We start from the raw sequence: 17,141 nt of genomic DNA, 5'->3' as shown, positions 1-17,141 counted from the left end.
ACACTGGTTTCTGTGGCATCACTATCAAGAGCTGTGTGAGGGTTTTTAACTAATGGATGGCTTCCATATCCTCCCGTTATATCATAACACAGTTAAATAAAGCTGTCATTTTCATAACTTCTGAAACACAGGAATTGCTCAAAACCCACAATTTAATGTGTGAAGATTTTCATCCAATACCCATTTAACAATTTGTGAGTGAATTAAAATTTTAAAATGAGTACTAGCCTGCATGTGCAGGGATAAAGATATCTGGATTGGGACTCTGCTGCCAGTAAGGTTTAGTCTGACCTTTCTTAAGGTAACTTCCTCAACTGCGTGATTCAAGAATGATCTGATGGTATCTGGAAATGTAAGTCGTCAGAACTTTGTAAGCATCAAATATGATACTGGATGCAAAAGGTCCTTGTCTGTTTTTGTTTGTTTGTTTGTAAAATGCTATTTAAAAGGCCTATTGGCCTGACTTGTGGTGGCACAGTGAGTAAAGCATTGAATTGGAATGCTGAGGTTGCTGGTTCAAAGCGCTGGCTGGCCTGGTCAAGGCGCATATGGGAGTTGATGCTTCCTGTTCCTTCTGCCCTTCTCTCTCTCTCTCTCCCCTATCTCTAAAATGAAAAATAAAATCTTAAAAAGATACATTTAAAAGAGGCTTACAAATATATGCAGTGAGCCTTCTATAATGCTAGTAAGTGCAATAAGACTCAATATATCATTTTAGTACCCTGAAAAATAATTCTTTGGTAGGAAGAGCTCACAAATAATACTAATATTTGTAGAACAAGAACAGAATCAAACTTAATAATTGGATAAAATCTTGACACATAAATTTGCAGTAGTTAAGTGCATGGCTTGTCTCTGAATATCAAGGACATCTTGCCTCTAACTTCGGTTAAATGTTTGGGGCATTGTTTTGTCTGTATACAGTATATGTTAAAACATATATAATTTTTTTTTTCTAAAGCTGGAAACGGGGAGAGACAGTTAGACTCCCGCATACGCCCGACCGGGATCCACCTGGCACGCCCACCAGGGGGCGACACTCTGCCCACCAGGGGGCATCGCTCCGTTGCGACCAGAGCCACTCTAGTGCCTGGGGCAGAGGCCAAGGAGCTATCCCCCGCACCCGGGCCATCTTTGCTCCAATGGAGCCTCACTGCAGGAGGGGAAGAGAGAGACAGAGAGGAAGGAGAGGGGGAGGGGTGGAGAAGCAGATGGGCGCCTTTCCTGTGTGCCCTGGCCGGGAATCAAACCCGGGACCTCTGCACACCAGGCCGACACTCTACCACTGAGCCAACCGGCCAGGGCCAAAACATATATAATTTTTTATTTTATTTTTTTTGTATTGTGGTGATGTGTAAAGTAAGGTACTCATGAAATTTGCTTCCTTATCTACAATATGTTAAAAAAATGAATAACATTTCAATTCAAACTCTCTGAAAGTTTGCCCCTTTAATATGTGTTTATTGTTTCCAATTCAAATCATTCAAAGATACTTCTGTATAGAAATAATGACAAAAACCATCAAAGTCAATGTAAGAAGGCAGCACAACTTTCCAGGAAATCATTTTGTTGCTTATTTTACATATAATCATATTTTAAAGAAGGAAAATTAAGAAGTATATTCTCTTTTATCTCTAACTTCCATTTCCTCTTTACTTAAGAAATTAAGATATTGTCTAGATATATCTGCACCTGACTTCACATCTTGATTTTGGGGAAAATTAAATGCTCCAAAAGAAAGAACACTTGCAGTATCTACCTGGTCTAAGAGAGTTTCTGGATATTTATCCATGTGTGCGCGTGTGCATGCATGTGTGTGCATGTGCATATGTGTGTAACTCTCACACCAGTCTGACAGAAAATTTGAAAGGGCATCTGCTATAACACGGCCTCCTCACATCCGCCCAGACCAGAGGCTGACATACCTATCTTGCCTCCAGAGCGTTGGCGAGGGTTGATGAGTGGGGGACAGCGAGCACCTGGGCTGTGTGAAGCTACCTTGAAATCCCTAGAGTTCATGCACATTCTCCCAGAAAGCAGATTTCTCTTCTGCTTTCCTGCCATCATCTCAGTCCCAAGACCGAAGGCAATGAGCCTGAAAAGAGTAGAAGAAACGTGGAGGGATGCAGTGATCAGAAAACATTATGCAGATTCATTTTCAATGGGATGAAATTAGCAATCACGCTTGTCATTTCTTGTGATGTGCTCCTCTGCCATGTCTCCACAATCTCTCTTCCACGCATGTACCCTCATTTCATGTAGGTTTTGCTGTGATCAGAGAAGTCCATGACTACAAAGAATGAAAAGCACAATTGGGTATTAACTAATTTTTATCTGATTGTCAATGACTCTTATCAGCTGGTAATTTTGCCACAAGTTTGTTTCCCCTACTTGGCAAAGCAAATCAGATTGATAACTATATCAGGAAACCTTGATTGAGTGTTCATTGCCTTTTATTTTCTTATGTAGGCTGTTCTGGTCCTCATTTTCTCCATAGTAGATTAGATATAAATTGACTAAATTTGTTTCTGATACAAAAGACAAGTCGCAGCCATAAAACCCACAGGAAAATCGTAATCACACAGCAGGTTGGGTACCCCCTAATGTGCTCTGCAATCCCCCTTGATGATAGGGAATTCTTCAATCTTTCTGGGTCTCACTCTATGGGATGCTACATGTGTGGGGGAAGCAATGAATGAAGGAAAGACTGACCCCTTCAGTGGGTACTTATAAAGGTCTTTACCTTCATTGAAAGACCACGATTGACAATAATATTTTTAATATTCTATACACTTTTTTGAGTATGTTGGCTAATGAGTAATTAAATTTAAAAACTACTGCTAGAAAAATAACCATATATAAATTAGCTCATTATTTCTCCTTGTGAAACTTCAATATTTTCATCTGTGAATTTTAAGTGTAATATGAGTAGTGGGGCAATGTGATGTTTTGTTTCAATAAATTAAAATTAATGTCCTTTTAAATGTTATTTCTCACTTAAAGTACCTGGGAGGTACGTGTTTTAAAGAAATGAAAGAACAGAAAAAAAATCAGTGAACAAGCCCTAGTGATGACAGGAAAGCGTTCCCTTATTCAGATATGAAAGAGCGCACGTGAATTAATGTAATGTCGGTGAGTGCAGAAAGACCTCATCCACGGCCTAGATTTTTCCCCAGATGACCTTAAACATTGAATATATTCTTGGAAAAGGAGTCAATTGTAGCATGATGGCCAAATTTATCAAGGAAATTTAATATCAAGTCCTACAGTATTTTTTCAAACTTATTATGTCTTAGAAGTAATATAAGTAAAATAAATATTCACTACATAATTGGAAATATAAGTTAAAGATAAATAACATTAATGAATACATGGATAATATTAATAGATGATATATAACAGATATATATAGCAATATTCACATAAGATAAATAGCAATGTAGCATTAACATTAATTATTGTGTCTCACAGAGATTGTTGGGTACATCCATATTTCAGACCACAGTGTTCTTTACTCTTATACAAAATACAATGTACTTGAAATATCTCTATTTATATCTAGTTTACATATATATTTGAAATGCTATATTCCTTCATTTTAACCCTTAAGCTAAATTTGGACTATGCTATCAAGAACAGTAAATAATCCAGTGATATTTTATATTTATTATTAGTTTTATTAAATGTCTCATCACAGTGAGCACTGTTGACAGACATTTGCTGTGTGGATACTAATTACAGGTATAGGTGGTAAACAGTTCTTATTTCACTTAGTAACATTAAAAAATTTAATTTAGTCATATTTTTCATGTCTCCATCTCTTCCTGGCTTTTAAGATATTTCTACATTATCCCTTAAGAAAAATGTCAAATTTAAAATATTTTACACAGGCAGCCAACAATTTGAAAACATGTTTTCTCCTAAGAACTTATTGATTATTCAGTGTCTCTGGTCCTCAGTAATTTGTAACCTGTTAGAATATACTTCAATTGTCTTCATGAAAATGTGTCTAATTAAACTCCCCCATCCCCTAATCACTCAAACCACTGCCTCCTTCTGGATTTTTTTTTTTTTTTGTAGTTGGAAATTTTTCTGGTGCATAATATGTGCTCATTAAATGCCAACAGCTATTACTTTTGTTACTTATAATTGTAACAAATTATAATTGTAATCATAGTGTTGTACCATTGGCATTTTTATTTCACTGTTTTTGAGATCAGAGATTCCCTAATTCCACCTTACTCTCCATTCCTGTCTGTCTTCACTTCTTCAGCATCTTCCAAAATATATAAGACATAACCTGTATGTTGCTGAAATTGTTCTATTCCTAGAAGACAGATCAGCTTTATAAATGCTTTTGACTTACAGTTTTTTATGTCTCTTTACCACAAAGTCATCAAATTCAAATGTCTTCCTATGACATTCAAGTTGTGTACATGTGACTCTAGTCTAACCTCTTCTCTTACCCTTCTCAGCCAGAACCCATGCTTTTGATTGCTATCCTGAACTTTTAGTCCTTTAATGGTGATGTTTATTCCTCCAGAATATGTGTACTCTCTCCCCTTGGGAAAGCACAATCACAGTTTGGAATAAATGAGTTAATTAATAATATTATGCATTTAGAAAAGTTCCTGGTGCATAACATGTGCTCATTAAATGCCAGCAGCTATTACTTTTGTTACTTATCATTGTAATCATAGTCATGATAATAATAATGTTCAATATCTACTTTACTAGTATATTTAAAATATTTTTTATTTATTACTGATTTTAGAGAGAGAAAGGGGGAGACTGAGAAAGAGAGAGAGAGAGAGAGAGAGAGAGAGAAACATCAATCTATTCCTGTATGTGCCTTGACTGGGCATGCCCTAGATTTTGAACTGGCGACCTCAGCTTTACAGGTCGACACTTTATCCATTGTGCCACCACAGGTCAGGCTATATAATAATATTATTAATAATTAACACTTCTTAGTTGGTACCATCTGTCAGGCATGACATTAAATCATTAAATTTTTATAGTGACCTATAATGTAGGTACTACTATGATGTAAGTGTGGTCTCACCTACACAAATACTTAATTTGCTAAGTTTGGGTCCATATTCACCCTGGGGGTGAAAACCCCTACTGAACACCCTGGAGAGAGAAACCCGTGGGATGGATGGTGGTCTAACAAGTCTGCAAATACATTTTCTCAATAACGTTGATTTCAATGCCTCTGATCTCCACAATTTTTTGAGAGTTTTATAAATTAAATTCATTTGTTACACCCATTATTTAATAGAGAAAGCTATTCTTTAAAGGAATATTTCAGAATTTATAAGAATTGAGTTAGAACATTACTAACAAAGGAAATTTTCCCTTTATTTCTACTCCCAACTTCGATGACCTTGACTGTCACAAATAACCACTAATCACTCTGTATCATTTCCAATTTCATATTAAAGTTCTTATGTATATGTTTCTATTATATATACACATATATATGCTTAGGTATAGGTATGAGTATGGATATAAGTATGTGTTTATCTGCTGTATTAAATTTATAACACTGCCATGAAAATTATAACAAATTTAGTGGCTTAATGCAAATCCACAAGTCTGCAGGGCTGGGTCCTTCCTAGAGACTCTTGGGGAGAATTCACTTTCTTGCCTCCCAAGCTCTCTATAGACCGCACACATCCCTTGCCTGGAGTCTGCCTTCTTCATCTCCAAACCAGCAACACCTGTTTTCTCTGAGCATCCTTCTGTAGACATGTCTGCCTCTAAGCCCAGCTGGAAAAGGCTTCCCAGTTAAACACTCACATGATTAAACTGGGCCCATCTGGATTATCTGGGATAATCTCTCCTCCAATTGTGTAATTTAATCTCTGCTGCAAGGTTTTCAATTTGCCATGTAAAGGGACATAGTCACTCACAACTCCTGGGGATTCGATGACTTCTGGGTGCCCTTTTCCAATCTGCCACACTCACACATACCATTCTTTAGAAATCAGGTGAAGGAAATAACAACTGCAAGTTTCACAGCCGCTATTTTTTTTTTTTCTTCTGTGAAATGTGAACTACTGGGGGTAAGGAGCTACTGAGGAAGCAGTCTTGAGGATAACAGAGTATTATCCGTGTTCATGTGTATGCAGGAGACGAGGGTGATGGTGGGGACACCCACGCAGCGCTCAGTGAAATGATTTGAGTGAGATTTAGACTGTTGGGAGAGACAGCTTGGCATTCATCTGAAGGGTAGGCGGATGAGGTCAAGAAGCTTACACAAGGGTTAAAGATTCAAGGAATCTGTCACTTGGTGACTTAGGGTTATTGTGATTTGAATAAGCCTAGTGTTCTCAAAACATGCCAATTTTAAAAAAAATAATTTTAGTACCAGAAGTGGTTGAGAGTCAGGCATCTTGTTTGACCCCGATGGGCACTGCCGGTGCATTCTGCAGCTAGCACCGAAGCACAGGTTCTGTTTCTCCACTGAAATCATGTGGAAATTCTTTTCTCTCAATAGGCTTTTATTTGGTTTTTACTTAGAAAAGATTACTAAAATCTTATTACTAAAAGATTATTAAAAGATTACTAAAATCTACCTCTACCACTCCCCCTTCCGGACCCCTAATCTGTTCATTAAAAACAGATTTTCAGCTCCTATAAAACTATGTTGTCTATTTTATATCACTTACATATTTTTTAGATTAAAGAAAATTTACTATTATCATCAATATTAGTTTCAATATTAGTTCTAAAATAAAAAAAATATTTTAGAATTTCATTTAAATAGCTCACTGGTTTGACGAAAAAATAGTATTAAAATTAAAACCCTTTGTACATGTTTGTGGCACAAATAAATGTCTTGTGTCTTTCCCCATTATTTTGTTTGTGGTGATACTGGTTTATTTCCATAGTTTATATCTCACAGGGTTATTTTAAAGTTAAAATGGTGCTGAAAACATTAGTGATAAAAAAAAAATGTAACTAAACACCTCACTAAGAACAAAGACACCTCTTTGATAGATATGGACAGAAGTTAATGGCAAGAATAGTTTTTAAGAAGTGTGAGTCCCCAAGAGACAGGACAAAATTTGATGTCTTGGATTTTACTTATGCGCTTGGTGTTTGATTTGGCTTCATAGAACACGTGTGATGGGTCCGTGTTGAATGTCCCACGTTTTTGTATAATATTCGTTGTTTAGTCGTTAGAATTGTTTATTTATTAGATTCTGCTTTAAGTGTTCTGTTATTATACAACGTTTTATTATTTGAAAATTAAACACATCTTTCTCAAACCTGAGAGGGCCCCTTAAAACACAAGGTTTATGACATAATAAGTAGGGGTAGTTCATTTTTAAGTTGAACATGAGAGCCAGGTCTAAGACCTTCCTGAGGCAGCTACCTCACAGGAAGCCCATGCTAATGAGAGAGAATAACCAATTACAATGGATCTTTTAATATCACATTATCAACTTTTTTTTTCATTCATTTAGTATTTATTTGCCCCTAGTGGTGTCAGTTACACAGTGGAGTTGAGTTAGTTCTCTCACTAGTCTCGCTTGGTGATGATGTGCAGCACTGTACGAGAAGAGTTTGTGAGACAAGACGTTTTCCTCTCTGGACATTTTGGTCCCTAAAAGTCCTGTTGGTTTCACATTCCCTACTTTTGCTTTATGATTTTTGTCTCATTTTTCTCTTCTGCCATGCCATCTTTATCAAAATCCTGAAACACATTTTGCTAAATATTTCAGTTGGAGCATTGGATAGAAACGAGGAAAATAGCCAAGTTTTTATTCTTTTAATGGTCCTGCATTTCAGAGCTATTGTATAATTCTAATCTGGCTCGTGACTGTCTTATTATTGCTAATTGTTACGAGTTCTTTTCTGAAATTCCCAATTCCATAATTGAGTTATGTCCAATGTACCATGGAATAGTAGATACTAAAAGTGTCCATTGAAGGACAGATCTTCGTTTACAATCTCGATGTATCAAAAGTGGACACTTATTTCCCAACAGAAAAGATACACAATACATACACCATGCATGTGTGAGATGAACAGAGAAGGGAGATAAAGGCAATCCTAGTCTTTTCGCTTTTACTGTATGTGAATTAATGTTCACAAACACCTAAAGAACTGAAGGAGGCAGCACGGTGTCCAACAGGGCAGCTTCAGAGCTGAAAGAGTGCTGACAGTACAGTAGCATCACCAATTCAGTTGTGACTATTTATTAAGATGGGAGAGATGTTGAAAACCAGGGCTCAAACCAATATATGTATGAAAATGATCACAGGAGCATTATTCACAATAGCCAAAAACTGGAAACAACCTAGGAGCTTATCAGCCAATGGTAGATTAAAAAGATGTGGGATATAACAGGTGGATCATTATTCAGCCATAGAACTGAATGAAATCATGATTCGTGCTTTACCACTTATGGACCTTCAACACATTATACTCAGTGGGATAAGGCAGATACAAAGGGAAGATATTGCATGACTCCACTTACATGAAATATCTAGTCAGGCATCAAAGAGACAGAGATAGATGAGAGGTTACCAGGCATTGGGGTAGCACAAATGAGGAGTTACTGCTCAATGGGTACAGACTTCTGCTGGGGGTGGTGAAAAAGTTTTGGAAGTAGATAGTAGTGATGGCTGTCCAACACTGAATGTAATTAATGCTACTGTAGTTTACACTAAAATTAATTAGAAACTCAAATTTAAATGTTATATTTTACCATTATATGTAACATATATAATTAGTATTATTTCATTTCAATTTTAATAAATGAGTTTTCTCAAGTTATTTACAAATGGAAATGGTACATTTTTCCTTTTCTTTACATTTTAGTAGTTTAAAAAAATCATTGTTACACATAATAACCAGTTTAATAAACTGCTTTAAAACAGTGCTATTTGTGCTTTTTTTTTTTTTGGTTATCTTTACTTCTAAGACCTTGGTTCAGATTTAATACACCAGTGAGTGGCTGATATGGAGCCTGCTTTAGAAACACTCTTTCACACCTAACTTTACCTCCCTTAAAATAGAAAATGTGTTGCCCTGAGTTCTGTAATAATCAAGATAATTTTTCAATTTCAAGAGCAATACTATCTCAAGGGTCACTTTCTCCATTCGATTTCATACCCTCATGTTGTTGATTTGAACAAGGAGTTTCCTCTAATTTCAAAGGGCAATAGGCAGAGATAGGCTGTAAAAGCGACTAGGGCCAGACAGAAGCATGCTGGAGACCAGAGGCTGTCTGGTATCTGCTGTGGCGGACGCCCTCCATTGGAACATGGATACAGTAACATGTAAACTAGTTTATTTTCTCAAATGAAAACTGTACCAATAAGCTCTTGCAAAATAATCAAAGATTTTCTTAAGAGAAATTCAGCTAAAACCTAACCATTATTAGGCTATTCTGCTATCTCCGTCTAAGTGTATTGATTACATTATAATTGGAAAATATACTTAATCTTTACATTTTGCCTGGGTTTCATTCACTGGGCTAATCAGAGTAGTCACTGACATATAGAATTTACATTGAGCTACTGTAAATACAATCTATTACTGTATAAAATTGCATTGTTTTCATTTACCTTACATTTTAGAGAGTAGTTACTGTGTGTTCCATTTCAGTTGTTCATTAGTGTTTTTGGGGGGATAGTTGCATCTAGGAATAAAATGAGTTCAATAAGTTGCAAGTTGAAAGGTCACGCCACCTGCAAACACAATTTTCTCTTTCTTTTGATGCTGATGTGTTTCATATCACTGCATAGGTTAATTCTCCAATCCAGTATGGAAAAGCAGGGATGACAAGGGAACATCTTTGCACTGTTCCTGACTGCAGAAGGAGAGCATTCAGTTTTTATCATCAAGTAGGATGCTAGCTGTAGATTGTTCATAGCTGTCTTTGTCAAGATCAAGAGGTACCCTCTATTTCTAGTTTTCTGAAAGGATTATCAAGAATGTATATTTTCTGCTAACTTCTTTTTCTCTCTGTATTCAGAAGAGCCTTTTTTTCCCCATTTATTTGTTAATATGGTGAATTACCTTGGTTGATTTTTAAATGTTGAAACACCTTGGAATCTAGACATAAACTCCATTTGGTCATGATGTGTTACCCTTCTCATGTATTGGTGAATTTGACTTGCTAAATTTTTATGAAGAATTTTTATTTCTAATTACGAAGGATGTTAGTTTTTTTTTTTTTTTTATAATATCTTTGCTTTGGTATCAGACTGATGCCAACTTCAGAGAATAATCTGTGATGTTTCCTTCCTCTTGAATTTGTTGGAAGAATGTGTGTACAATTGATGTCATTTCTTCCTTACCTTTTTGATTTCACCAGTGAAACCAACTGGTTCTGAAAATTTTTATGAAGGTTTTTAGCCACAAATTTAACTTTTTAAATAGTTATAGAGTTAATGGGGTATAGATGATCTTTGGTTATTTCTGTTTCTCAAGGAATTTGCCTATTTTATTTACATTGTCAAAATTATTGACTTTTATTTATTCATAATATGCCCTATTATCTAGTTAATATCTGTATAATAACTAGAAATGTCATTCTTATTATATTTTTGTAATTTATTTTCTCAATTTTTTTTTTGTTTCAGTAAAGTTTTATCAATTTTATTGATCTCAAAACACCATTTTATTTTATTGGCTTTTTTCTACTTCTGTGCTTTCTGTTCTATTGTTTTCCTCTTTGATTTTTATTACTATATTTTAATTTTTGGATCAATCTTTTTTTTTTTTCCTAATGCCTTAAAGGGTTAACCGAGGTCAGTGTTGGAACATCTTTTTTTCTACCTCAGCCTCTTGTAAACACTATTCTATTTTCTGTCTATGGCCATTAACTTTTGACATATTTGTATCTTTCTATATAAAATGAGCTTCGTGTAGGAAATATAGATTTGTCTTAAGTTGTTTAATAGTATAAATTTCCTTCTATATACTGTTTTATCTGCCAATCATTTTGATATATTGAGTTTACAATTTTATTAAGTTCAAAATACTTTCTTTTTTCTCCTTTCACCCACTTTTTTATATACAGATGTGTTGTTCAGTTTTCAATTTTAGGGAAATTTTCAGGTCTCTTCTCATAACTGAGTCAAAATTTAATCTCAGTGTAGTTAGAAAACATACTTTGCCTGACTTAATTCTTTCAATATTATGAAACCTGTTTTATGACCCAGAAAGTGGTTTATTTTAGATATTTTCCCACATGCACTTAAAAATAACTTGCATTCTATTGTTGTTGGGTAGAGTGCTCTCAAAAGTTAATCAGGTCAAATTGTTTGATAGGATTGCTTAAATATGATATAACTGTAATATTTTTCTATCTACCCATTCTGTCAGTTATTGAGAGGGGAATAGTAAAACTCCTGATTATAATTTTAGATGTACAGTATTTTCCCATGTATAAGATGCACCCATTTTCGAAAAATTGGGATCTAAAAACTGGGTGCATCTTATATAGTAGTTGTAGATTTTTTTACTTGCATTTCCCAATTTATTCATGCTTCTTGTCTTTGTGCTAATTGTTTTGCATTTGTTATCAGTATATTATAGTAGGTTATGGTTTGCCAGTTCTACCCAAAAATGGGTCAGAAAAAATTTTTGTACAGTGCTGAATTCAAGTTAAAAGTGATTCAGTTTGCAAAAGTGAATGGAAATCGTGCTGCTAAATATAAGTTTGGTCCTTCTCCAACTGAAAATTCAATCTGAGACTGGCCATGGGAAGAAGAAACCCTACTGAAAACGCCGCTGCAGAAGAAGGCCATGAGAGGCAAGTCAGCAAAATGGCCTGATTGAGAGAGGGAATATGGATTGAAAAGCAAAAGACAGTTGGAATTCCTGTGTCCACAAAGATGGTTCAGCCTGAGGCAAGAATAATTGCTGATGATAAAGAAGTTACTGATTTCAAAGGAGGACAAAATTGGTGCTTCAGGTTTATGAAACAAAATGGACTAAACATGCGTACATGCACCAGACTTGCCCAAAAGATGCCTTAAAGCTATGAGCAGAAGGTCCTTGAATTCCATCATTTTGTCATTCAGTGTTGAAAGACACATCACTTTGAGTTGGGACAGACTGCAAATATAGACAAAGTCCCCCTTCAATTTGATGTCCCAATAACAGAACTGTTGGTAAAAAGGGGATGAAAACTGTAACTGTGAGGACAAGTGGACATGAAAAGAGCCATTCTACAGTTGTTCTAGCTTGTTGTACCGATGGAACCAAACTGCCTCTTATGCCAATTTTCTAACTCAAAACAATGCCAAAAGAAGACATTTTCAAGGAGTGATTGTCCATGTTCATGACAGGGGTTGAATGGAGCAGGATGAGATGAAGATCTGGTTTGAGAAAGTTCAGAGAAGACCAGGTGGGCTCTTATGCAAACCTGCCCTATTGTTGTTTGATCATTTCAGGATACATATAACAACAACAACAACAACAAAACACCAAGAAGATTGCTGCGGAGGAAAAAACAAAACTTGCCATCATACCTGGAGGCTTGACATCCGAGCCTCAACCACTTGATGTCAGCATTAACAAACCCTTCAAAGCTGCCATGAGAGATGAATGGAACCAATGGATAAAGTCTTCTGAGGACAATTTGACACCAGCAAGAAGAGTGAAGAAACCAACTATAGGAAAAGTTTGTACCTGGGTAAAAAGATCCTGGGATAATATCAATATTGAGATTGTTGTCAAGTCTTTTAAGAAGTTTGGCATTTTGGCCCTGGCCGGTTGGCTAAGTGGTAGAGCGTCGGCCTGGCGTGCAGAAGTCCTGGGTTCGATTCCCGGCCAAGGCACACAGGAGAGGCACCCATCTGCTTCTCCACCCCTCCCCCTCTCCTTCCTCTCTGTCTCTCTCTTCCCCTCCCGCAGCGAGGCTCCATTGGAGCAAAGATGGCCCTGGAGCTGGGGATGGCTACTTGGCCTCTGCCCCAGGCACTGGAGTGGCTCTGGTCACAAAAGAGCAATGCCCTGGAGGGGCAGAGCATCGCCCCCTGGTGGGCAGAGCATCGCCCCCCTGGTGGGCATGCCGGGTGGATCCCAGTCGGGCGCATGCGGGAGTCTGTCTGTCTCTCCCCGTTTCCAGCTTCAGAAAAATACAAAAAAAAAAAAAATAAAAAGAAGTTTGGCATTTCAAATGCCATTGATGGAACTGAGGATGAGGCAATATATGAAGACAGTGACTTGTCATCAGGCACAGATGAAGACTAGTTAATGGATGGGAGTTTTGAAAGAGATGAGAATTTATATGGGTTTTACAATGAATAAAACTTTTGCTCAAAAATTTTATGTAATACTTTTTTTTTCAAATTTTGGGCCTCAAATTTAAGGTGTCTCTTATACATGGGACCATCTTATACATGAGGAAATATGGTATGTGGTTTTCCTTACAGTCTAACAGATTAAGCTTTATGTATTTTGTTTCCGAGATATTAGGTGCACATATGTTTAAATAGTTTTGTTTTATTGACAAACTTATCCCTATATTTGGATAAAATTATCTTATTTTTCTTTGATAATATTATTTGTTACAAATTATATTTTTCTAACCTTCATATGCCCAGCTCAACATTCTTTTATTTAGTATTAGCATGGAATATTTTTTTCCTTTACAGATTAATTTTTTATTGTGGTAAATTTATATCACGTAAAATTACCATTTTATATTCTTAAGTATACATTTTGGCAGCCTTAGTACATTCACAGTGTTGCACAGCCCACTCATCCCCACCGTCCATCTCCAGACCTTTCATTACCCCAAACTGAAGATTTGGTCCCTTACACAATACTCCTGCCTCCACTAGCCTCTGGTAAACACTATTTTATTTTGTTTCTCTATCCCTTAAGTTTTGATATATATATATCAAATATGGTTTTTGATATATTGACATATATATATACATATATACATGTATACTCACATATATGTATGTTTATATATATATATGTATATATATATAAAGTGGAATTTATATAGGAAGTATGTTTTGTCTTTCTTTTCCATGCAAAGAATAAGATTATATAATAAGAAGAATATATAATAAGATTATATAGGTTCAAATATACAATCCTTGATACATTATTTGTATATTGTTATGTGTGTTTATCACCCAAAATCAAATCATGTTCCATCACCATATATTTGACTAATTTACCTTTTACTACTACCCTCAACCCCCTTCCCTCTGGTAACTACCATACTGTTGTTTTTATTTATGATTTTTTGAGTTTTTTTGTTTGTTGAATTGTTGCTTTTTGTTTTATATTTCACATATAAGTGAAACTATATGGTTCTTGACTTTCTGTCTGACATTTTGCTTAGCGAGAAACAATGTCTTCAGTCCTTGCAGGTGAGGAGTCACAGATAGCAGGACTGGAAGTCTGAGGTGTGAGGAGAAGGCATGGACCAGGTGCTTTGGAAATGGAAAGAATTTGAGCAAAGCATGGGAGAATTCCCAGGTAGTGTTGAGGGCCTGTTGAATTGAAAGAGACAAACAGGATGGCTGGTATGATTGCTTTCAGACAATGTTCAACTGCTTAAGGTGGTAGAGGTAACAAATAGTTAATAGTTTGATTAGAAACAGGTTTGGAATTTTGTTATGCTAGGTACAGAAAAGGTGAAGAAGGACAAGGCTTTAAGAGAGTTTCTGATGCGTTAATTAGACCAATGTTGCAGAGTCGATATATCCAAGGTCCCATTGAGGTCATGACATGGCCATGATACCAGGGGACAAATGTCCTTCCCTTTGAGCTCTATGATGATAAATATTTATATAGTGACCAGGGAATGTCTACATTGATGGCTGAGCTTGACAATCAAGTTTAGTGGAAACTAAACTATTCTGGGAGTAATAGAAGCAAATACAATAGAAATAATAGCAATACTGTATTTAACACATCTGTGTGCAAAGCATTGCATTACACCAAGTCCTTAACACACTAAGTTCCTAGCTTTGTTTATCATGTTCACAAAATATCATGATGCCTTATTATTTTTTGTTTTTCCTGCATTTTTTTCTTTTTGAAATAAGAAAACTATGATGTAAAGAGGCCAAATAACTCACTAACGGTCAAAAACCTGTGAGATTCGGAGCTCCCATTAGAGCTGTGAATGTCTGCTGTTCTATTGTCAAAGAACTGGGTTCTTTGAGAGTCACATTACTTTATTTTTGCTCCCTTATTTATCTGTATTAAATGTCATAATATCCCTCTGTCTCTAATTTCATATTTAATTCTCTAGAAAGCTGTCTTAAAGAACTTGCAATTTTAGGGCATTAAAAAAAAATTTATGTACCTACTTTGGAATATGAAGACAGCACTTTAGTTAATGTTCTGAGATTATGCTTTAAAATTCACTATTAAATTTCATGTTTCCCTACAATCCTTGGTGTACAAATCTGATACCTGTTTAAAGTCAAGATTCTTTATTACCATAAGCATAATATTCTCTCATTTTCACAAGAGACTTTGCTCAGTGCTCTCACACAAGCATAATTCATATAATCATTACAAACAAAGGAGTTATTTGAGGTACAGTGGCTGAGTTTACAGTCAAAATATTTGGTGATTTCAACAATGTTTCTCAATAATACACAATTTATATAGTATTAAATTAACATTACATTTCCATAACGTGGGGATGGTTGGTGCCAAGAGGCCTTCAGTTACATACGCAGTATGTTATATAATTTGTTGTATGACAGCAAAGCATTCAATTTTCAGCTCCGAAATTAATTAGAAATGCTGGACATTGTGGACTCAAGGCAGTGAATAGTTTGTCCTGCAGAAAGTATCATATATGAAACCAATCACATACCTTCTCCAGTGTTCTTACACAACTCTAGTCCTCATTAATATACATAAGAAAATAGTATTATACATAATAGCGCAGAAATATTTTTAGATTGGCATCGTCAATATAAATACATATTAAATACACACACACATATAAATATATTTATATACGTATGTTTCATTTTTCCCCTTTCTGCTTTGATCGTCACTAACCATGCCAGGAACTCATGCAGCTTCACATTGCCTTTTAACTCTCCAAACGTATAACAGAAAGTACATAAACTTAAGTTATTATATTTATTCACACTTTGATTCCCCAGAAATTGCCATAATATTATGTGTGAAGGAATAAATGTCTTTCCTCTCAATTGCATGAGGTCCATGATTTGGGGTTATAAATTACTACCTTGGCATATATACTGGCTTATAAAACAGAGTCATGAGGACTAGAGTTTCTACACATTATGCATTGCTAATGTCCTTCAACCAATGATGTACTCGGGATAGTAAATTCTGTTTACCTGGACTGAAAATTTCCAGTACATGTTATTATAAGATTATCAGGGTTACCCATTCAGATAAAATGTAAATGATTAGAGACAGCTATTTAGCTAGCTAGCTAGATAGATATGTAATAGGTACCTTATTAGAAGGGTGTGCTTATTCCAAGTTGATTTAAGTGAATTATAAAACATTAAACTTGGTACTAAATTCTGTTGTTCTCAGAATAGTCTTTAGAAGCATTGTCTCAGAGGCCAGTGATGCATACTGTTTGTACAACTATTGGCATTGTTGGAGATGACCTGATATGCAGAATTTGGATGCAAAATATAAACTATTAATGCATAGCTTTAGTCCTATCATATTGAATACTATATTGCTAACAATAAAGCTACTCATTAATAGTTTATATTTTGTATTCAAATTTTTCATGTAAAGTCAACTCAGGCACAGTTCAAAATACATTCTTGGGTGCAATGTAGACAATTTATAAGTTTTTATGATATATTGATTATAAATGATGTCAGATAATGTCAGTCTCATTTAATTATGTATACTGGAAAATAAATTTTTAAAAATAGCTTTTTATTTTTACATTGCTCTGGTTTAAAGAAAAGTGTTCAAAATGATTTGTGAAGATGCTTAATATTTAAAGACACGGTTTGCATATTTTATATAGATCTAGACCAAAATGTCAACTTGTGTTAAACAACAATAGAAAATGTGAAAATTTCTACTTGGAAAGGAAATACCAGATGATATCATGGTCTGTGGCAAAGTGTTGTGATAATTAAATCACCTAATTGAAGTCTAAGTAAAACCAGCGTAAC

Source organism: Saccopteryx leptura, chromosome 3 (assembly GCF_036850995.1).
Source record: "Saccopteryx leptura isolate mSacLep1 chromosome 3, mSacLep1_pri_phased_curated, whole genome shotgun sequence".
NCBI classification, from domain to species: Eukaryota; Metazoa; Chordata; class Mammalia; order Chiroptera; family Emballonuridae; genus Saccopteryx; species Saccopteryx leptura.
Note: the sequence above shows the minus strand (reverse complement) of the source record.